General features: G+C 38.4%; 1 long non-coding RNA gene across 2 annotated transcripts in view; it reads left to right on the top strand.

Annotated features, from left to right (window-relative positions):
- LOC130142356 (uncharacterized) overlaps nt 1-22,262 on the top strand; it is a 30,993-nt gene extending 8,731 nt beyond the window's left edge. The window contains exons 2-4 of one of the 2 annotated variants that reach the window (XR_008819367.1): nt 8,121-8,232; nt 8,802-8,937; nt 13,960-22,262. This is a non-coding gene — a long non-coding RNA (uncharacterized LOC130142356). Of the gene's footprint in view, nt 1-8,120; nt 8,233-8,801; nt 8,938-13,194 lie in introns of both variants that reach the window. The other variant, XR_008819368.1, reaches the window with a different exon arrangement.
- The last annotated feature ends 2,687 nt before the right edge of the window (nt 22,263-24,949 follow it).

Below are 24,949 nucleotides of genomic sequence, written 5' to 3'. Positions count from 1 at the left end.
CATATGCATATATTCTAAATTATAAACTCTCTAAGTTATTGAGGCTTAATCTTAAAAGGGGCTTGTTGGCTTATTATGGTATTTATCATCATAAAAATAATAAAGTGGCTGTAGAATTAACCTGACTCAATATACTATTAATAATACTCAATCCAAAATTAGTCTGAGAAAAAATTACTTCCCTCCCCTCCAGACGCACTGGCACATGTACGGCTGCTGGTTTAAAAAAGCCAGAGTAAAATTAAAGAAAATAAAAACCACACTTAAATTTAAAAATATCTCTCAAAATGTTTGCATTTGCATGGATTAAGAGAGCTGGGCGCCAGAAAAAGTTGTTTCAAATGTCTCCAGTAATTTTTTTCAGAGCATAATCTACAATCCACCGAGATTTTTTCCCCCCCACTTTGTGAACATGTAAGATAAGGGCATGTGAAAGCAATTTTTCGTTGAAAATTGCACAGTGAGTATGCATGAACCAGTATTTGCTTTATTTCAAAGTTCCACAGCCCAAATGCAGCTGTAATTTGCATCATTTACAATTTTGCTGTAAACTGACTTGGGACATCTGTCTACATTACAGCCAGACGAGGCAAAAGATAAGTAGGAAAAATGAAAAACTTCTAACATAATTGATTTCCACCAAATAGCACTGTCTCTGGCTGTTACAACAATTAGTTTATCAATTTAATGTTGATTACGACTTTCCCAATAAGAGGCAGGAAAGCTTGCAAACATCCTCTGAAGAGCAGTGCTGAAGAACAGTCTGGCACTGTTCCCACAGGAGCCAATACAGTATCTGATACATGTAGTTGTGTTTCTAGTATGTGTATTTATTTTACTTTAAGATATTTTCAGATGTGTTAAGCCAAAATCTGCCTTTACAACATTGTCCTTTGATAAATTTTATTTCACTATGCTCAAGCTAAATTTATCCTGTGAAGGCATAAGTCTGGGCTTGGAAAATCTATTTCCTTCAAGTCTGTGCTTCAAATGATAACAGATTCTAAACACAGAGCAAGAAAGAAAGATTGCATTGAGAAAGCAATCAAGGTATTGTCTAAATAAGATAATAATCACATTTTCAAATTTGTTTGTAAGAAAACAGCTTTAAGAGCTCAGGGAAGCCCTTAGAGAAGCATGCAGTTATAAGATAGTGAGGAATCCATTATAAAGAGATGGGAGCTCCAGAAACAAACCGTTGAGAATCACTTGATTTCTTAGAAGTGATTTTTTAAATACTTCACGTGCATAAGCCAGAAATGTAGCTACAGAAAAGTGCACATGGTTTTCTAATCTTCTATTTATCTGGTTTTCATTATATCCTGCAATATGTTTTCTTTGCTTTGATTAACCTAGTGTTGCACATACCAAACAGGGCATCAAGCATCTCATTTCAATACTATTGGTTAAAAGTATGATTCTGCCAGTAAATTAATCTCTGGAACTGTGAACAAGAAGGAGAAATTGAGATATCAGTCCACTGTGCTTATATTAATGTGCCAGTACGCTAGCAGCCACAGAAGAGATCACTTAATTTCTTCAGGATGAATTTAGTATGAACTTCAAGCTATAATAATTAAATTTTTCATGAGCTTTCCAGAGTAGCACATGGTGAGATTGTCTTAACCTAACCTAACCAGTCCTTCTCAAAAAAAACCCTAGCACTGCCATAAGAAGAGACTTTTTCCTTTTCAGACAAAGACAAATTAAAAAAACCTTTGTCTTACCTAATTTTAATCATGATATTAAATTTCCTGTAATGTAAGCATTGTAATTTCTGTGTTCCCTGTTTAGCTGGCAGGAGATACACACCTTCAGAGAGCAATTACAGTTTATCCCAGATCACCCCCACTTATCTCCCTTATCTTTTTCTATTGACCATACAGGAAACACAGCAAGTATTACCTTACCTTTGGGCCTGACCTTGGGCAACTCAGGAGGATGTCCTCTTTGACACAAATGGCCTTCTAGCTTTTTTAGCTTTGATCTTTTAGACAGAATATATGTAGATCCACATAGAAAAGCTACTATAAAACAATACATAAAGAGTGGAAGGGTGGGGAGATATATATATATATTTATCAGTGTATATAAATAATTTATATGTATAGATATGTAGTGTATATATGTGGTATGGAGACACTATATATAGTCTCTATATACACTCTGTAAAGTATATATATTTGTCATATATATATATTTGCTACCTATATATAATCTATGGATTATATCAGACTGTGTGTGCGTGTGTACATATATATATATAAATAGCAGTCAACATTTTGAGAAACAAATATTTTAGCTATAACAAAAAAATTTTGTTTGCCCTGGAGATCACTAAGCTCTCTTCCTGTGGCTGCTAGCATACTGGCACATTCATATAAGCACAGTGGACTGATATCTCAGTTCCTCCTTCCTGTTTGTGGTTCCACAGACTAAAATGGAAGAAGGAAGAGCAGCCTCCCACTTCCTGCCTGATGCTAGGAATATAGATCGTAAAAAGCTGACAAGCTGATTTATCCAGAACAACAAACACAACCAGTCCATGGAATTAATTATTTCAAGATATTTGAGCTCTTTGAATTATTTTTAGTGATTTCCTCCAACAGACATACCCACCTTCCTCTGCATAGGCCAATTCAGTTTCTACAAAATATGCGCTACTTTGAAGCGTTCACTTTCAAAAGACGTTCAGATCTGTGGTGTTCCAAAGCAATGTTTTCCCAGTGGCTCACCTGGCTCTCCGCAGTCACTGGTGGCTTGCTGCAGCAGACCAGCCTGCAGTGCCAGTGGGAGTGATGGCTGTTGGAAGATGTCAGATGAACGGCCAAACCAGTAAGATCAACATGCTGGGAACCACTTGGTGGCAGTGGGCAGTTCAAGGCATGGGTTGGGAGCAATACCTGCTCTGTGCAGGTGGTAACCTGACTTTGCCCAAAAGCCTGGCCTGGTTCTCTCCATGTTAGCAGATGTGATTGTGGTGGGTTTTGTTGCCCTGTCCTATGTGGGGTGATTGCTGTGCTGATCCTCCAACTGGCCAGCTGAGATGAGTGGTCAGCAGTGATTTTGCCTGCCCAGGCAGGATCCAGCTGGGTTTGCAGTCTGAATGAGCCTGGCTCATTTTGTCCTAGGTGGCTTGGAAACAAATTCCACATACTTGGTGATGGAAACACCAAGACTAAAAATATTAAATAGATCTTGCATGGCAAATAAGTAATGAATAGCACATGTGAGAAGTGGTGAAGAAAACATGATGGTTTTGGAACAATAGTTAAGAATTAAGTTTTATGTTTAGTTTACTTATTTTGTCATACCCAGTGATGGAACTGTTACCCCATTGCAGTACTTTTTGATCTATAAAAATTAAATAAATCTGGCTCCGCACAAAAATCTGAATGTAGATATGGTAGCTGAAACCTTGAGAAAGGCTTAGACATTCATATGGTGTAGCGTCACCCATAGTTAAACTAAGTTAAATATTTAAAAAGTTAAGTAGTCTTCATGTTTTAAAATACAAATGATCTACTTCTTGACATTTGGAATATTTACTCTATCTATATTCATTTTACTATGTGGGAGGAGAATTATTGGGATCATTGGGATAGGATTGTAGTTCTGCTTTATTGTGGCGATTCCTCTGTTTCTGCATTTGCCTGTTTTGTCAGCAGCATAGATAGAAAGGCAGTGCGTACAACTCTGATTTGTACAGGCACACAGTGAGACCAATAACTGTATGCTTTTAGTTATCTAAAAGTCTATGTTATATCCCCAGAATCATTCAAGTACCTGCTTCCTAATGAGATCAAAAGGGCTGGACACTTGCACACCTGTGTGGATTGACCTGTAGTTATTTTTTGGCTTTTACCTAAACACTCCAGAGACTTCCTAAAACTGCACACTGCCATACCAGCAGTAGGCACCTGCTGGGAAGATGCCTCCATCAGGGAAAAAGTCCACTTGGGGCTCTCAGTGCAGCAGGAGCCACAGGCAGAGAAAGCAGCTGCCTCACCTATGCTGTGCAGTGCAGAGGAGGGGTCCCTCATCCCCTTCCCAGGTGGCAGGGCTGGTGGTGTGGAGCAGGAAAGGATGGAGCATAGCCTGTGCAGCGACAGGACATGTCTGACCCCGCAGAAGAGGGTGTGGGGCCTGCAGGTGGGTGGTCCAGAAACAGTCTTGGGGGCAGTCTGCGAGGTCCTCGCCATCACTGCTGTCCCTGACAACATGTTAACAGGAGCCTACATCTGGCTGCTGTTGTTTATTCATCATGTGACTCTGGTATGTGCCCCAGCATTTACTGTTGTTGAGCCAGCCCATATGCCAGGCTGACTTCTGTGTACCTATTCATCAACAAAGGGCTGAAAAAATTAGGCTGGCACATCCTTTTTGTGGAGCAGGCTGCTCACGTAGCAGATCTTGTCCCAGAGGCAATGTTATCTGAAGAACTGATGAAGACTAGGAGGGCTGGGACAAATCTGAGCACAGCACTGGCACCAGCGCTTCTGTGCAGGTGTTTAGGCAGCAGGAGCTTGTGAAGACAGATGTTTGCTGTGCTGCCTGATACAGGTTGCCAGGTTGGGGCACCAACTGGTCATGGAGAAAGGATAAGGGAGGCTGAGAATCTCTCAAAGAACTGGATCGGACCTTTGGTCCACACCGTCCCCACTCTAGGCTGCAGGAAATGGTCTAGCAGTGGTCCTCACATCCTTTCACTGGGTACAGAGGAGTGGATTGGGACTGGGGGAGGTGGTGTATCCTCTTCCCTGTATTTGTGGCCTACTGAGGATACAGCTGGAGCATTCAGGAGGTGCCTTGAAAGCTGGCAATGGGAGCATAGGCAGGTATATAAAGATATGGCCATTTGCTTAGTTTTTCCATATGGCCTAAGGCAATGTGAGATTCAGGGTAGCATTAAAAGTATTTAATACATCTTGATCTTTTAGTATGATCTAAGCAATTTATGGATACTGAGGACAGATCATGATTAGTGAAACTCATTTAAATATTATACGGGATAGATTTTTTTTCAGGGGCTTATACATTTTCACTTAAGCCATTTAAAACACAGAGGAAATTAAAGTCTTCTCTGAGGTTCTGATGGATGGAAAACTTAAATGCTGACATTGTACTGTTTATTAGATCCAAGAATTAGAATATCCAAATTAAATCAAATGGAAAACATTAGTGGATTTGTAATTATGACTTCAGTATGATGGGAATGCATTGTGGGTTTTCTGGTTTAGAAAGCAAATGTTATTTAGAAGCCACTTCTCTTAAAAAATCATGAACATAAACCACCAGTGTTAAGAAAATCCCCACCAGAAGTATAAAAAAACGAAGCTAATTCTATTTCAGACTACTGAGCTTTTTGTTCTCTTATAACAGCTCTGAGTACATGGAACCTATTACGTTAGATGAGCATGTTACTTCTGGAAAAATTCACTGGTCTCAGTGAAATGAATTTTTTATTTTTTCTTCCTCAAAGAAAAAACAATGCCTTGGATTTCATTTTTCCCAGATATTAATGTCAAAGCGGTGTAAACAGCATGTCACTTAATTAATTCAGTAAATTAAGAGACTTCCTGTTCTAACACAGGTGTTTAAACTACACTTGAAAACAGAGTTTACACTCAGAACATGCTTCAGTGTTGCCCCTTATGTCTTCAAATTTGTATTCTTAGATTTTCTTTTAAAATCTATGGTCCTTTTCTTGCAAGATCATGGAGTATTTTGTGTTACCTTTGGAGCTACGTAGATTGCCTCTGGTGCCTAGCTTCAAACCTTGACTGTCCAAGGACTACCATTTCTTTAGGTTGATTAAGCAGCTACATGTGTCAGAACTCACTGTGAAAGTAATGTGTCTGGAGTCTGTGTTCATGTTTCTTTACAAAGTGGATAACAAATTCAGTCACAAAAGTCACAGAGATGTACACCAGAAAAGCATCATAAAACCTGTGCACCAATTAGCTGGATAAAAATTGGTTCACAAGTTGTCCATCCAAGAAAATGGACGAAAATACAAATGAGCAAAAGAGTAAGAAGTGGCTTGCAATACTGAAAAATTCTAATCTACTGAATCAAAGCAATTGCACATCACTAACTGGCAACCCTAAGTAGTTTGTTGTCTTTAGAAAAAACATTTCACTTGATAGCTTTGAGTAATTACCATAATATACATTTTCAAAGACACATCTTCCCAGAGAAGCTATCTGAAACTGATGGCAAGTGGCAGCAAGTTGTTGTCTCATCCATCTACCACAACAGGGAGTCAACAAGCCATATGAAAAAGGAATAGCCAATGCTTCACAGCCAGAATGCAAAGATGTTGTAAGCTGATACCACAGGTATCTATTCTGGGTCACTCCTTCAATTGTGATTTTGTTGACGAAACAGATTCAGACTTAATAAATTTCTAGATGCTTTATAGATAAGTGAGAGGAGCTGAAAGAAGATGAAATTCTGAAATTAAAGAACTTGAGAATTATCTGTTAGAATTTTAAAAAATAAGTATCTCAGTCAGGAAACAAATAAATACACAAATCCAAACCAAGGACTAGCTGATGGGAGACAGAACTGCATCAGGAAACTGAGAATGTAAATCAGACCACAAGCTAATCCTGGGTGCATCACCTGCAAAATAAGAAATTTTCATTCTGGGAATAACAGAGGCATTTTATATAAGGCATGAAAGACAAATTGTGGTGGGTTTTTCTTTTACTCAACTCAATGTTCAGGCCCCAGGTCAAGAATATTGTGTGTGCAGGGCACAATAAGAAAGATGTAGACGAACTAAAAGGACTTCAAGGGACAGCAACAAGAAAGATAACAGTTTAAATAACATGATCTGTGAGAAAAAGCTGAGAAAACAATGAGGTACATGATTTAATATATGAGAAGCTGTGGAGAACGGTGTAAAGAAAAGTGATTTGCCTCTTAATATGTCAAGAAGGAAAGACTTATTTGCCTATGGGAAAGTTAGTTTCAGGCAGATAAAACTAAAACTTTATAATATGTACGTAGTTTATCATGTGGAGATCAACTCTTTCATGAGACACCACAGTAGTTTGAACAATGTCTTTCAAAAGTGATCTATGTATATGTGATCTTAGAATAGGGAGCAGATGGGGTCACCTCCTTTCTTTGAGGTCACAGCGTGGCATCTGTTACCTCTGGACCTATACAGCTTCTGCAGACTGATTACTTTTGCTCAGTTTTAGAGTGTAGCCATAAATGCAAGAATGAGCACTGGATTCTGTCATTGCACTGGAGATACCCACATTTTATGGATTGTTGAAACATGCTTATCAAGAGGTGCAGAATGAAACTCATTTTTTCTTACCTCAGAGTTTCCTTGCGAAAGGTGACTAGTATGTAAAGCTTGTTGCAAAACTTGTTATGTTTGGCATCTGCTACCACTGAATGGTACCAGGGAGTCTGGATCTGTTCTTTTTCCTCCTTCACCCACACTTCACATATTTTTTCAACTTTATTTATATCTGAAAAAGAAGCCACAGGGGATTTTTAAAAAGGGAAGCATCCAACACAAACAAGTGTTCCAATTCACATGAAGCAAGATAGTAATCCTGAAACATAAACCAAAATCACTTAGATCATTCTGTCACAATATAAATCCTGTATACAGTATTTTCTTAAGAATTCTTTAAAAAAAAATGATCTTGTCTCTCACATTTGTTCAACCTGATCAGTTATTTTTGTCAGTAACATATCTGTTTGTGATTACGTTCTGCCTTATCATGGGATCATAGGAAGTTGGAATGGACGTCAAGAAATTTCTGGTACATCCCACTGCCATGTACTCATCTGTCACCTATCTGACAATGCACACAGATCCATTTTTAGAACATATGATTTTTCATTTTTCAGTCTAATTTTTGGAACAAACTGAGATGAAAATTTCAAGGTAGAGGGAAAAATACTGCATGCCTAAACAGAACCTGGGACAATATAGTGATCCCCTCTGCCTGCCTTCCAACATTTTGCTCTGTTAACCATGTGTTTTGTTTTCCTTTTCCTCCTTATGCTATTTTACAGCTTATTTTTATAGAATTGTTGCTTTCTAGCTTCTGTCTTTTCTTTGCCCTTATTTCCTGTTATCTTCACAGATGATGGTGCAAAGAGAACTCAATTAAATGACTTGCTATAGAAGAGCCATCAGCAGCACCATATCTTTCCACTGAAGAAAATGGAAATGCAATAAGCACAGAAACGATGCTGGTAATTGTTGATAATCATCTCAAGACTTTCCCAGTCCATTTTTTCTTACTCTGATTGCATTTATATTGTGGTCTGGACATGCTACTTAAGGACATAATGATTACCCTGTGTTGCATCCAAGCAGCTCTTGCTGCCCTCAGTTCTCTGGCAGCTGCTTGTTGTTTCCCCTAGACATCAGATTCCCTTCTCTGCTCTTTCAGCATGGACCTGATGCCAGCACCATGACTGAAAGCCAGGCCAAAAGTGATGGCTGACCTCCCACCTGGGTACTTCTTATGGGAATCTGATCTGTTGGAAAAAACCTCCCAGTTCCGTCCTATTTCTTGGAAGGTGCTCACATACTCAATGTAAACCTGAAGGCAGGAAAAAACTCATTAAACAGAATGGTTTTTAAAATTAGTGAAGACTGCCTGGAGAGTAGAATCCCATTTTTCTAAACTCCGTGATGATGCAGTACAGTCTACCAATGTGTTACCAAAACTGTTTAGATATGCTAATGTAAGTTTTTGCAGTTTTTTTAATCAATTGTCAACCTCCTTTGTGATATTTTTTTCCTGTTTTTCTTTCAGTAACTGTCACTATGTCTGAATTGTTCTACAGCCAGTGCCATTGTTGGGTGAGGGACCAGCTGGAAAAGTCGATGACAGCCTCTGCTCTAGATGACCTGCTGTCCTTTCCAGCGCTGTTCTGGAATGGATCCCCAAGGTTAGCAGCTGTATTGTGAAACTCCAGTTTATAAATTATGATTTAAAATGGAAAAGAAGAAAAAACCCTTATGCACAAAGAAGAAATGTCAAGCACCGGGTTATTTATAATGTAACTCATTAGGCTTGGACCTTTGTGTTTAATTTTATGCTCTATCTGCAAGAAAAAGATTTAAAATAGTTGCGAAGCATGTTATATTTTTGAACATCTGATAGCAAAGTTTGTTTGCCCTGAAAATAGGGAACAAAAGAGAGCTTGGTGCACATTTAGTGACTTGCAATGTGATATTTGAGGTGCTGGAGCATGCCCAGAGAAGGGCAATGAAGCCGGTGAAAGCTCTAGAGAATGAGTCTTATGAGGAGCAGATGAGGGAATTGGGGTTGTTTAGTCTGGACTGACGGGGGACCTTATTGCTCTCTACAACTACCTGTAGGCAAGTGGGGGTCAGTCTCTTCTCCCAGATAACAAGTGACAAGACAAGAGGAAATGGCCTCAAGTTGTGCTGGAGCAGGTTCAGATTGGATATTAGGAAAAAATTCTTCACTGAAAGCGTAGTCAAGCACTGGAACAGTCTGCCCAGGGATGTGGTAGAACCACCAACCCTGGAGGCATTTAAAAACCGTGTAGATGCAGTATTTAGGGACATGGTTTAGCAATGGACTTGGCAGTGCTGAGTTAATGGTTGGACTTGATCTTAAAGGTCTTTTCCAACTTAAATGATTCTATGACTATGATTCTATGATTTGCTTCTGTAAAAGGAAGACCTATGTTGATCTGCTCTGAGCAGTTGTCTAGATGACACCCATCCATTTCAGTAAGGATGGTGGGAAATTCCCCCCAAATATTGGGACATATGCAAGCTTCCTTTCTCTTCTCTAGACAAGAAAAGTAACCTGCAGTAATGGGGAACTTCATTAGTTACCAGAAAAAAAGCATGTAGGTCCTTGAAGAAGACAAATCGAAAAAAATGAAGAGGTTTTGCATTTCGCTGATTAAAAAAATTATCAGGAATACTTTTTATATGCAGGGACTCCCATCATTCCTAGGAGGTGGATCTGTTTCAGAGCTGTTACCCAGCTTTGATACTCAGAAAGGATTCTTAGCGATCTTCCACTGTCTCCACAACATCCATCCTAAAAGGTCTATTAATCTATGTGCTAAAACAGAGATGAAGATGAGTAGAGGAGTCTAAGGCTCCACTGATGAAAGTAATGAGTTATTTTATCAAAGAGCAGCTAGAAATATAATTTTTAGAGAACATTTCTTTAAGAGGCATTGTGAGTTGACATGGAGTGTACCCAAGGACATTTACAGCAGCAGTGCCTGTGAATCAGGATTTAGTTCGTTGACATTAGAAATAAAGTTCAGTTAGGAGAACAGCTCCATCATCCTCTCGATAGACACCATGGGAAAGCAGATAAACTTGATGTATTTCATGTTATACAAATAGTAACAACCTCCAAGAATTCATTAATTGATGTCCTAAAGGCTATGAAGAAAAACATTACATTATAATTCCCAGAGCAACAGCTGAGGTTATGATTATGCAAAAAATAAATTCAGTGAAGTCCAAAACTAATGTCAGATTTGGCTTTCATGAGCTGATTTTCCCCAGCCGCATTCTCACATCAGTTTGGGTTTGTTTTTCCAACTCTTCGAGCATAACATTTCTTTGCATGGCTTTAAGTGTTATGAAACACAGAAGGAACTCAGGAAGGACCTATAGCCTGTTTTTTGCCCCATCCACCATGTGATATCTGGGACAGCCCTTTCTTAAACTGGTTGGATTCCAACTCACTAGGGAATTCAGAAGCACCTGGATGACTTTACTAGTATTCCTTTCATGCTTGCAAGACCGTCACAAGGTGAAATAGTCTGCTGCTGCTTCTTATTGCTTAACAGCATCCAAAGTGCCTGGGAGTAAAAGTTGTGAAGACTGGGGGCATATACAACTTTTTTCTTATCTTACTGCCTTTACCTTATGTGGCTTTATCCCTGACTCTTAGTACTCTCTGTAAGCTTTTATCAGAGATAATCCTAAATCCTTCACTTATTCTTTGATTTGTGGAAGCACTACAGAGCTGAATATTTTTTTTTCATTTCATTTATGAGGACAAAGACTTGGACTGCATTTTGCACTATGAAGTTTTGTGACCTCAAATAAAGAGATCAGGCAAGCACATGCAAGCCATATTAATACCCTGTAAAAACACAAGAAGAAAGCAGTATGTTAACATATGGGGATGATCTGTTCAGGCAAAATGAAGTAATGCAGTGCTTTCCCAGGAGAATAATATTAAGCACTCTCTGAATATTAATTAGCAGAACTAAAGCAAAAACATTACAGTATAGCTATAAGAAAGGGATATGTGCCACAGCACTACTGCAGGGCCTGCTGAATGAATACACGTGCAGTGCTTTCTGGTCCTAAGCTCCTATGTGCGTTAAGAGTTAGTGACATTCTGCAAGTAAGACGATTAAGTAAATAGATACATATTTACTGCTATATACACAGCATATATATTTCATAAGAATAGATCTCTGAACCGTCCTACTCATGTAACCTGTCCCATGGAATATAAACAGGCAGGGCTTAAGTGGTTGTTTATGGCACTTGACATGAAAGCATCTAATTTGTTATGTCACTAGATGGTCACCTGCCAAAAGCTGGCCACATCCTGTTACCTGCTTATGTGTCAATAATATACTTATTCTGGCTGTCTGCAGTTAAATGAAGTCAGTCAAGTTTCCAGGGAGTATAACACTGTACGCCATGAAAAGACTGAAAGGGAATTTGGGTGCAGTGAAAGGAGGTGAATGTACACTTTTAAACTTTCTAAGTCATTCAAGCCTTCAAGCCTAATAAAGTCAACAAAACACACTAATTATTTAACAAAAGGACCTGCATATAAGAGGAGATCTCAGACACTGGGCGGCATCTAAAAGCTGGAGCTGCCTAACACAATTAGTATTTTTATACATGTTCCATCTTACTCTATATAAATATCTTGTATGTGGTAATGTTGTTTGCCACAAAAGAAATGAACCTGTTAAAACTCAAGAAAACCATCTGATGCCTGGAATTGCACAGACATATTTAATAAGGGCTGTACATTCCAACAGTGAGAAACAGTGATACCCTAAGATGTTTCCAAAATGTTGTCTGGAAAAAAACTCAACGCTTTTTTTTCTGGGAGTCCAGGCTGGTAAGTGTCAGGATGCACCACGCAAGGACAAGTGCCATTTGCAATGGCTGTGGGGGGATCCTGGTGGTCTCCTCTCCTGCTCTGGGCAAGCATGGGCAAGGCCAGCAAGGCAGGCGCTCTACAGTGTCTGGAGTTCACAATGGTACTGGATAGTGCTCTGGACAGATTTGGCAGTGAGTAGTTGAGCCAGGTCAGTGTAAACACCTGCACTGTATCTGAGCTGCTAACTTCTGAAGAGGAATTCCTCCTAATTGGTCTGTGCAAAGAAAACTAATGTTAGGCAGGGAAAAAAGCAAATATTGGCCAGAGAGCAGATAAGAACCTAGGTCTGCCCCAGCTGTGTCTTGTCTGTGACAAAGAAAAGTGAAATAAATTGCAAGGTCATTGCACCCTGCCTGTATCAGACTGTCTTTCATATTCAATAAATGATGTGTGATTACAGTAAGCAGCTAGCTTTAAGGGAGTATATTTTGGCAAGGCCTCTCCTCTCTCTCTTCAGCACTGGTACAATGGCTTTGTGCCACAGTATCCTCCTACCTGTCAGAATACCTCAGTCTGAATGCACCAACTGCTACTAGTTGAGGAGTAAGACTGGTGTTAGGCAGCTGCTCTGGAATGCGTCTCAGTGGGGCGAAGTCACTGGGCAGAGAGGTTGCTCCCCCATACCTACAAGGGTCATTCTGATATCAACAGGAGTTCCCTCTCTGGGCCAGAGAGTGGTGGTTTTAGGAGCTAACAGGCTATTTTGTCTAGGTCTGTTTGTGGAGGATACAGCAAAGTGATTGTCTCCTTCATCTATTTTTCCCTTTTTCCCTCTCCAAAATGACTCTGTCAAGATGTGGTGGGTTTTTTTGTTGTTTGTTTTGGATTGGTTTTTTTATACTTACGGTTGTTTTTTTCTCATTGCTTTCCCTCAAAAGCTCAACATTTGAATTTGTTTCTTCTATGGGTAGCATAAACTGAAGACAGATTTTGTTTGCTTCCCTTTACTGAACTTCTCTTGTTAAAAATGACTGATGCTTGTTTATCCTCTCTTTTGTGCTTTGAACAGATATCAAATCCCGTGCTTTGAGAAAGGAATATAGAAGGGGATCATGGATTCATCACCATTCATCATGCACTTCGATGTGCATGTGTGTGCCTGCACTGCAAATGAGGCTGCAGATAAATTCATTTGTCTGCTTGCAGTGAGCTGTGATTAGACATCTGACTAGCCGGAAAGTGACTATTCATTACACTGCAACACTACAGAGCTAGATTAACTTTTTTTGAGGCTTTTCAAAGGCACCATTTGCACTTTCTGGCATCCACTGAATAATAATAATAATAATAATAATATAACCAAATAGCTTCTTAGTATTTTGTAATGCAATACCAAATATGAGCCCATCACATTGACTGGGAGGCCACTGGGTTAGGTCCTGTACAAACACCGTATGTTTTGGGTCCATACAAAAGGTCTTGCAGTCTAGGTGAGCAAGACTGAGCCACAGAGGGCTTTTTTTTGAGGTTGTCAACTTCCCCCATAACTCTACACCTTTAGGGACTTGCCATATAACTGCCCCAGAACGTAAGCAGCATTTGAGACAAAAAGTCTCATTTCTGCTTTACAGTAGATGTCTTTATTTCTCCACTCCCAGTGCAGGTAGCTTCCTAAAGGCAGATTTGTCTGTCATGGGTGGTGTGCCCCAGGGTAAGCACCATCTGGCAGCACAGAGGCAGTGGAGAAACACTGGTGTCAGCCTCTGGCTGGCTGATGGCACACAAGGATGGCCACTGTTTGTGCCCATATTTGACTGCTGTCTTCATCCCTCAGGTCTGCTAAGATCAAATTCATCATCAAAAAATACCAGACTGTTAGGTGCCTGATCCAAAACCTGGAAGTGTAGAGGACATCTTAATGAGATCATCAGCTCCTTTGAATCACTGGGTATGTTCTTCAGCCATAGAACTGACTGTTCAGTCCTTGAAATGACACAGGTAACCTTCTAAGCCTGCACTGTATATAACAGATACAAATATGTATTCCCCTGCCTGCAAACATCTTGGAGCAGGGATTTTTCTAAGACAAAGTCCTTAACAATGTTCAATTGGAGGGGTATTTTCCCCTGTAACTATATCAAATTCTTACCTTCTAGGCTGGAATATGCTGTTCTCATATGAATAGTCAGTTTTTCTTGGAAATATAAACAAAAACAGTGTATGCACTTTTAGAAGAATCAAATAAAATTGTATTTCTGCTGCTACTGTAGGGAAAACACTTGAGCATTCTTGCTTACCAGCTTTAACACCAAAGCCTAGAAAGTCAGAAAATGTACATCTAGCATAGGAGTATCTTTAAAACTCCAGTAAACTCTTTCAATGCTCCGATATTGAAATATCTCAGATAAATTTCTATTTTGATCAGTAGAGCTATCATATTAAAAAATTTCTGTGTATATGTGAAACAAAACTGTTAGGGACTATTATTTAATTCTGATTTCGTAGTGGTGTTTGTTTGTATAGATAGATTGAATGAGTTTTGAATCATACTAAAAATCAATACAGGGAAGTTGTGGCTTGGTTTTTGGAAGGTTTTGGTTTTGTAAAAATTTGTGTCTGTGTGTGAATGATTGAAGGGATATAGAAAGCAAGTCAGGCTTCCTAACAGAAGGGAAGCTGAAGAGTGTAGCTACAGTACTCTAAATGAAACCTTGAGTTTAATAAAATATGCTTATCCTCAGAGCTGACCCTTTACCATTTCTTCAGCTGCGAAGGACGTATGCTGCAACACTAGGTCCTTGACACCATCCAGAGGTTTTCTGATGTCACAAAGACCTTCAGAAAAACAAGTTTTTAATGTTTCTATTTCAGTTTTAATGTTGCATGTCTACCTCGTTTACTGTACCATTTCATTAGCCTTTTCCATTTATTTAAACTACCTATTGTTTCTTGTCTTAAACTATAAATGTCTAAGGGCAGTGGATGTCTTTCTGTGCTGTATGTACCAGTCCCAAAAGAGTTGTGACTCATCATCTATAACTAGGCACCCAAAGTACTATAAAATACCTTTGTGGAAGATTTGCTGTGACTCAGATAGAAGATACCTGGTTGTTACAGAACCTGCTGTCAGAGGGACTGCTGTACTGCATTATGGTAATGACTCCTTCCATCCTGACAAATAGTAAAAGGATAATCAAAACTAATCTGCTGCCAACTTTAGGATTTTAATAATAAGCTTGAAAACCAGGAGGAAAACTTTTACAGATGCTGTAATTTCTCCTGGAGGAGAAGAACTTACCATGCTGTGCTTGAATTTCTGTTGTTTAGTACAGGCATGAAACTTTCTGACAGAGCAAGGTATAGGCCTGGAAAGAGATCCCTTAAAAAATTGTTCTTGGGGAAGCTGTGTTTTGTAGACCACTCTAGACATACCTTTTTGAACCTTTTTTAAAATTTTGACTATGCTCGGGAAGAATTTGGTATGTACACAAATGACAGAGAAAGGAGGGTCAGCAGGAAACAGCATACTGAGGAGCAAGCAGATACATCAGAAGTTACTTTCTGCATCTCCTGGGAGCTACAAAATCAAACGTGCTTTTGAAGTTTAGAGGGGAAGATCCTCAACCCTTTTCTGTCATGGGCCGGGAGCTGAGGACAGCTGCAGCAGCAGCAGAGAAATGTGGTGAGAGCCTGCCAGGAAGGGCCAGACTTTTCATGGGACCAAGAGCCAGCAAGCTGCCAGATGGCACCTACAGCTGCTGTTAAGGAACCTTGGTGGTGCCAGGTGTATTCATGCCTCCAAGATGACTAAAGGCACAGTGACCTTAAAAGAATTGCTTGTTTCATGGAGTTTCTCCCCCATCCATTTATGATTAAAAATTTACAAAACTCATTCAAGTAGGAAGTTGTTGACTTCAGTGTTTAAGATGCCACAAGTCGACTAAGTGATTGCTTGAATATGACGGGATGTAAACAGGCTTTACTCCACTGATTAATTCTCTTTGAAGAAGAATGGTAATTAGGCCTAAATTTTATTCACAGGTGTCAGAGATAAGAGGAATGAATACATCTTCATTATCTTTGTTATAATAGGTCAAGTAGCAAAATCTAGAAGAAGTTCAAAGTTCAGTATCTATACGTTTTTTTCACTGATCCTAATGGGAATGGGTTCCTCATTCTTAATTTTGTCATTGCTAATGTCTTACTCTTTAGTGAGACTTCACATGTCACATAATTTTACTCCATGCCATCACTGCGATAGGGGTGCTGTTCATTCCTGTCCCTCGGGGACCATGCTAGCTGTGCAGCTGCAACATAAGCTTGAGCGCAGTCCCATGACATATGCTAATCTGATAAATCACTGCATTTGGCAGTGGTTTAAACTAACACCCTTGCACCAAAGCAGGGTCTAAACACGAAGACAGTAAGACACAGAGCTCAGGGAGCCCTTTTTGCCACCGCTGAGCTGCCAGCTGCCTGTGCGAGGGACTGCCTTCTGCTGAGGTCTTTGCACTCTCACAGTCAGAACTGCAGGCTTGGTTTCACAGATGGAGCTCTAATTTTAACCTCTTTTTGTACAACTTTATTGCAGCTTAACTACAGCTTACACACATACAGTGTATGTTAGGTCTCAGCCTTGCAAATGTGTTTGTACCAGACCATACTGACTGCTCGTACGGCCGTACCCTTGGCAGATTCGAATAACCAACTGTGTCACGGGGCTGCTAGAGCTGTTCAGACATTTCAGTGAATGTGCCCTACTTATTACTATTTTGCTTCAGCAGTCCCAGAGAAATCATTGTGTGTCCAGGGAGGAATATTAAATAGCCTTTACCAAATAGAAAATTGAATCAATGTAGTCCATAGTTAATTAAAACTTTTTCATTTGTTCAGTGTGTGGTATTGCATATCAAATTATCTTTATTTTATCAGCATAAGAACAAATTCTGGAGAAGGCATATGTACCATGAAGTGCTTTGGTATAGGACACAAAATATGACATGAATGTGAATAACAGGTTTATCATCTGTACATTCTTTTTCATAGATAATTTCATTTTTTCTCTTCCCAGGAGACTTTGGAAGGGGTGGTTCCTTAAATATTGAACATCCCTTCCATAAATAGCCACAAATAAGTATGAAAATGCAGTGCTGAGACCACAAGAACTGGCTTTGGATTCTGAATTCAGCTTGTGCACACACTGAGAGTTTACATTTTTGTATGGCTCCTAGACGGGCCTGTGCTGAAAGGTAAGATTTAGATTGCTTTAAATATAAATGTGTTGCACTTTTCTGTGCATTTTATATCAGATTTTGGAACAGTTAGTACCTTTAGGTTTTGGAAATGCCAACTGATCTGAAAGAAAAAGATAAGATTTTAAGACTAGATGTTTAAATTGTGAAAGTATTAAGCATGAATAAATTCATACCTGTAAACTGAATGTAGTTAAATTATTCCAGTTGCAAGTGAATTCAACTATTCATACAAGCTAAACACCAGAAGAACAACTATCCAACATTTCATAACTCAAATTTTAAAATTCCTGAAGTTCTTTCTAACTTAACTTTCAAAGCCCCCATTTTTTTTATACCTAATTTAGATAGTAATCTATTTTTCAAAGTGACTGTGTCCTCTTCAGGCTCATCTACACAACAGAAAGAATACATGACTGTTACACATGATAATTTATCCACACCAGCCTCACAGGACAAGCTCTGGTAACAGTAACAGTCCTTGCAGCAGCACAGTCTTAGTGTGTGCTATCAGAAAATAAACTCTCCAGGGACCCTTAGTTAAATTAGAAGCAATACACTAGGACGTGATACAACCACACTACCCTAGACAGACAAATCTTTACTTTCTTGTCAAAATCACCAAGAAGGTTAAAAGCACAAATCTTTATTGACTGCCAGTAAAATTTGTTATACTAACTCAATGAGGGACTTCATAAGTCTTCCTCAAACTTATCTTTACAGGTTATACATATCATAAATATTGTTCTTCTGTCCATCAATCAATCAATCAATCAACAAATGGGGTTGTTTGAGCTAATGGTGACCTAATGGTATAGTAGTGGTTCTCTCTGGAAGAATAAAGCATGCTGCGGCTTTGTAAAAAATAATGGTTCCTCTCCTGCTCTGAATTTGGTAACTAGATAGTACATACTACATGATACCATGCTGTAAGAAAATACCATTAACTACCTCTGTGTTAATCGAGGTGGTTGTTACCAAGAATCATCTGCAATCATCTCTCTTGCTACATTTCATTCTGCTGTTATGAGAACCAGCAAATAAGTGTGTGACATTCTGACAGTGGCCCACCTGTTAATGGGGATTTCTGGTGTTAAACATTATAGTTCATAGCCATTATTTTTTCATTTATGGAGAGCTTGGATTCGTATGTATGTGTAATGTATTAACTTTAGAATAACTTCTCTAAGTCAGCCTGGTATGCCTTCTTTTATGTACACACTCTTTATGGCCCTGAGTTCTGTTCTGCACTGATTCACGATATAGTAATAATTTGTTAATTTCTTTTCCTTCTGAAGACTTACAACAGCTCTCAAAGCCTGACATGAAAACATACATTTTAAAAACACTCAATAATTACTGATTTAAGGTCCAGACAGGCTGAGTGGCATTTCTGTAGGAATCCTCTATTGCAAAGGAATTCTAATGTATAAACTCCTCAAATGACAAAAGTAGTATATTGGTTCTTAAAAAATATCTTGAGGTATAATGCATAGGCTGCAGACATGCAGAATAATCCTTAGAGGAGCTAGCAAGTAACATTTTACACTACACGCCTAAATGAGATAGGATTTCACATTCCATTTCAGAACTGATTTAAGAGCTGATGGTTTTGTCCAGAACATGCAGAAAAATCAATCTGAATTAACTTTTAAAATGGATTGGCTAAACCACATTAAATTTCTGTGTAGCCAGCTCTCATTTAAAATGCATTCATTTACATTGGAAGTAAATGTAGCTAAACTGAATTAGGGCCACTTTAATTTTGAATGAGAATGTGCACATAATGCACTTGAAGTAATCACAACTTTAAATTCACACCTTTACTTAATTTGATTTAGTTTTACTGAGTGTTCACAGATGTATAAACTCTAAATCTCACTGAAGTCAACAAACATTTCTTCAGATGTGCATTCTTACATGTTCAGACAAAACAGAGCAAGCAACACAACCTAAAGGAGCATGTCCTGACAGCCAATGATGCTGTGGACGCAGGATGAAGGTAGAGTTTCCTATCTAGAAAAAGCTATGGTGAAAGCAACTGTCTCCTGACTGGTATCATCCAGTACCTGAACACTGAAAACATTTAAAACCACCTACTGTCAACATTTCATTATAACTGCGATAGCCAAATTTTTGGTAGGTAAATAATGTTATCAAAAGCCAAATTTTTGGTAGGTAAATAATGTTATCAAAATTGACCGCAGTGGGTTGCTACTACTTGACAGGCAACATCACCTGTGACAACCAAGAGGCATTTAATAAACTGTGGGTGTTGATTACAAATGCTTTCCCTGCAAACTGCAAATCTTAATGACCTGGTTTGCTTGATACCTGTGGCCACCCACTGCTGGGTATGCTTGCACTATGTACAGCTTGCTGCTTCTTCAAGGAGCTGCAAATGGAAGAAGCTGAAAAAGCATTTATTTAAGCTATTGAAAAAGCTGTGGGAGATGTGAAGGAAGAGGACAGGGATAATACGACCTCTACGAATCTCTTTACTCTTATGGCTCAGATTAAAATTTACGTGAAAATAATCAATGTGCCAGATGAACTACAGGATTTCTTCTCAGAATGTCTGTTCAAAGGTTAAAAAGTGCAATGGCTGCGTGACTGAGAAATGGCAAGGTATGAACATGAAGTGAATCACCTGGTACTAGCTGCATATGGATGAGCAGGCTGTACTAAGAAGTGAGAGAAACGGGTCATCTGGCCATCAGAACTTGGCTGATTGAAATTTGCAGGTAAAGCAAAAATGCTGTGAGACTGTAAATGTCAGAATTTAAAAATCGGAACAGAATAGCTTGCAGTGAATTTATCTGTGGTATTTCAATAAAATACCTTAATAATAATAATTTCAATAAAATATCTAAATACCTTTCAATAATAATAATATTGCATTGCAAATGCTGCTATTGCAGATTCTTTGAAAAGAAGTTGAAGGTATAAGCCAATCTGATCAACAAAATTTTGAGCAGAGCTAATGTGCTCCGTTTCTGCATCATCTTACTTTTATATGTGGTCATTTTTAAAAGTTGCATTGAAATAGTCAGGCTATTTTTCTTTTCCCACAGAGACATCAGATTTATAGTGAAGGCAGATTTTTTTCACTGTATTAGTTTCTGTCTTTATCTTAGTATTAAAACCAAATCCTGAAGTTTCACATTTTTAATGCATAGAAGCCACCTGACAATTTCAACTTAACGCGAAACTGCACACCTGCAGTTAAATTTGTAGCAGATTCCCATAAAAATAAGGTGCAACATTCTAAATCTACATTTAGACATATTGGCCTTCTTTTAGAAGAGCAACATTATTATATTTTTTAGAAAAACCAAACTGTTTGGTATTCATGGACCTATAGATGACTTGTAAGTACATCAAGCTTGCTCATACAGCTAAGTTATTTGTGAGAGCCAGGAAAAGAAAGAAAATGCAGTTGCTAGAAAATAGAGTATATATGTATAAAGCAATGCATGACAGATTACATTTTTGCATTTGTTGTCATTATTTTCAATTTCAACTAAGGTGGCATTTTAGTTACGCTTGGGTTGTAACAAATTTCAAGTCAGTAACAAATTTCACTGTTTAGCCTGAAAAAGAGTCAGGATATGGACTACAGGCAGCTTGGCTTGCTGCTGCTGTTGAATGTTGCAAATCCGTAATCATATTAATAGTTCTGACCCAGTTAAAAACTCATAACGAATCATCACGAGTTTTGCCTATATGAGTGTATAAGCACCAGACGACACTGAGCCCACGGCATCCTTTCACAAGTGTGCCTCCCATATCTTCCACAAGAACTGGCCAGCAGAATTGATCCTCCCGAGTTTCAGTTCAACTGTGGAAATTAAATACATTGTCATAGAGATTTCCCCTGATTTGACTAAATGTTGTTTATCCCAGCTTCTTCTTGCAAGCAGTTTATCAAAATAAAGTGCTCAGCAATCTTTTAATTCAGAAGCTGCATCTCAAGGTCAACAAACCTCCATGTGCTCTAGGGCAAATAATAATGAAAATTCCAGGTTTAACAACATCATTTTAATGGCAAAATACTTATTTTATCCTTCTCAATTGCATTTAAGCCACAGGCTTTCTATTATGATTATTTATGGTTATCATTTTGGCTGCTCTGAGCAGCAGTGTCTTGGCTTAGTTGTCTTCTCTGCTCTGAATGAAAAATGAAGTTTGAAAGAATGTTCATTACCTTCACGGCATGTGTTGACTGCACTGATTCTTCATCTGCCAAAGTGTGTGTGCTGGCTTCTGTCTCATCTGGAGACCTCTGGAACTAAAAGTAATTGATCAAATTAATTCTAATATAATCCCACACAGACCTTGCTACCATTGCAGCTTGTTAACCTTATATGCAAACAGTTTATTTAAACTATCTGGATGACATCATGAAAACTGCCTTCAATACATCAAAAAAAGTATGAAATGAAAGCTGTTTCAACATTTTTTCCAAGATAGGACTTGGTTTTCGTTACTTTTTTCTAAAAAAAGAAAATTTGAAACCTGAATACTTATTGAATTAATTTCAATTCAGTTGGCCATACCTCCCAAATTACTGTATTTTCCCCCCACTCCTTAAAAAGCCCTACAACTTTCAAATCGAGTTCACCATAGTAGCTTTGTAGGTAGTACTAAGTAGCAAGTGAAGGATCCTAGTAGCAATTTTCTGAGCTGTGTGCTCTCTTTTCCTTCATGCTGATGATTCTCATTCTTGCATCTTGTGGACCTTTACATCTAAATCAAGTCACTGACAGATTTCTGTCATCCCTTATGGACTCCACTTCACCTATTGCCTCTCTAGAACAGCTACAGATTTTGGTTATGCAAAACATTAAAGCATTTCTAATAAACTCCTTTACAGTTTTTTCCACCATCCTGTGTGCTTGCTACTTTCATACTGGCTGTCGGTGGTGGGGCACTATTGACACCACTAATAAATTGTGCCCTGTGCAACATCCTGGCATAGTGTGTGAAAGGCAAAATTTCTCTGATTGCACTGTCACGGCAGAATATATCATTTGTTGTAAAAGTAGCTATTCATAAACCATCAGAAATGTCAAGGGTACCTAAAACAGCAGAAAGTGATTCTCATAACAAAATAAGAGTGAGAACATAAGTGTGCACATGACTGGTTGTGATTTATAGGTACAGAATGTTCTCCACTGCTTCGGGGTCCCAGCTGTAACTAGACACAACATGGTGAATTAAAGATAGCAGAGCAGTCTCAGCTTCAAGATTTCCTATAATTTATCACTTTAGCCTAAGCACTTAGCCATGATGATGTCATGTAAATAATATATATATATATAAAATAAAATTTGCCTAATATTGCAAAAAATGAGAAGCAAGATTAAAAGGTTATAAAGATATTACCATGATCATAAAAAAATAAAGTAGTATCTCCCAATCATTTTCCTTTGTAAGTGCATAGCTGGGTTATAACTAACAGCTTTAGGTCTTTCTATACTGAATACCTCTGGGAAAATACTTAATACCTATTAAATATAGCTTCTGGGAAGGATGAAGACTGTCATGAGAGCAGTCCTAAAAGGACAATACATTGTCATCATGTCTTGTGATTATTATGCTACTTAATAAGCAAGAGTGTCCTTTTCAGGAAAACTGGGCTGGTTCTCCTAGGCTTTCATGACAGTTTTATTAATTCTCTCGGCTCTAGCCTAGTAGGCAGTTTTCCCAAAATGCCACACTTCTAGTTGAAAGGATATAGCATACATTAAAGTCCATTTCTTCTAGAGTTGCTCTAAGCTATATACTACAGCCTGTATTCTAGTTAGTGTTAATTAGCAACATTTGAGTAAAAGCTTTTTCTGAAAGCAGATACTGAGATGCAAACTTTTTGCAAAAACATCATTTTTTTTCAGATCTAGGATAAATTTTACAGTCAGAACAGGAGACATAATTCTGGAATTATGCTGTTGTTCTGTGGCATAGGAGTCCTAAGTCCACATCTACATAATTTCTCTTGCAGTAGCTTGGGAGACCAGTTCCACTATTTTGACAACAAAGGCCTGGTTGAAAAAGTAAATTATTTCATTAAAAAATAAAATATGGCTTGTTTCTGACGTTATTTGTGCAAGTAGCTGCAAAGAGCACACAGATACCTGGCAATAATGATATGCACAGTGCTCTAGTCAGTTTCTGATGATATCAGCATGTGAAATGTGGTGTACGGCAGTTGTTTCTTAGTTTACATTAAGCAAATACCAACTGTGGATAGATATGGCTACACTTCGTGTATCAAAATTCCCAGATCTGGTTTGTGTGCTGCAGTGCAACTCTATTCTTTTTTTTCTGGTTGTATCAGGTTCTGCAGTAAAAAATCACTACATTTCCCACAGACCTTCCCCCAAATACAGACATCCAGAGTAGCCTAGTGATCCTTTAGATTGTTACACAGGGACAAATTCCGTAAGACAGTATCTTAAAACCAAAACATATTTATTGGCAAGCATAGTAGATTGCCTTCTCCAAAACCCTTGGTAATCACCAACAATGATCATCCATTTCCTAAAGAGGGAAAAGTAACAACCTGTCCACATAAACAATGCCAGTTTAGAGAGTTAGAAAAGGACAGCCATGAAGCTACAAGCCTGTCGCACTTGTGACAAAACCTCAAAGGTCCATACCAGGTTCCCCCTGTAACAGCTGGGGTAAAACAGGCTGATGTGGAAAGCATGGAGAACGCCATAACTAACTACTCTTATTTTCAGTCTTACAAAGTCAACAGGTCACTCTACCTATTTTTCAGCTGAGCGCATGCACAGGCTGGCAAAGTTCCCTACTTGCCCAATCTTTCTTGATTTCTTTCCACACAGCCCGTAATTCTATATTAGTCTTTCATAAACAGTTTGTGGTAGGAACAGGCACTTTCTGTTTATAGCTAATGATGCTTTAATGCTGTGTGTCTGCATAAATTCCTCTCACTTTCATAATTTTGAAAGGAAAACTAATCCCCACAGAAATTATTACTGCAATAAAAAAGTAACAGGAGATTGTATTTATAGGCACATCAGTTCCAAGTTTTTCATGGATTAATCAAGAAAAATGTGTACAAGAACTGCAAGAAAGAAAGAAATAAAATTATATTTTAATTATTTTTTTAGAAAACAGAAGCAATATAGACTAATATTTCTGAAAGTGCCACTGCTTTATGCATCATTGCAGTTAATAATTTATTCTAGGTATTAAATCTGTCACATTCCTTTGACTTAGAATAGAATTGAAAAATTTACAGCCAGAGACCTAAATCTGACCTAGCAATTTGAAAGTATAACAGAGATATGAATCCAATTATTCTCTGTCCAAACACTGACACACATACCTTGTATCAGAAAGACATCTGAACAAGTCGTATGTAATATAGGACTGAAATAATTACAAAAATGAGGGCATGAGAATTATTAAACACTCATTTACTGAAGAGTCTCCACTCCTGAAAAGAGATCATCAACCGGCTTTAGTTGATACTGTTAAAAGTCTCTTCAAAGAACAGAAAATTTGGACTGCTTTTATTGCCCACATTCCACACCTCACATT

This window comes from Falco biarmicus, chromosome Z (genome assembly GCF_023638135.1).
Source record: "Falco biarmicus isolate bFalBia1 chromosome Z, bFalBia1.pri, whole genome shotgun sequence".
In the NCBI taxonomy this organism is placed as follows: Eukaryota; Metazoa; Chordata; class Aves; order Falconiformes; family Falconidae; genus Falco; species Falco biarmicus.
Note: the sequence above shows the minus strand (reverse complement) of the source record. Positions and strands in the feature narration are given on the sequence as shown.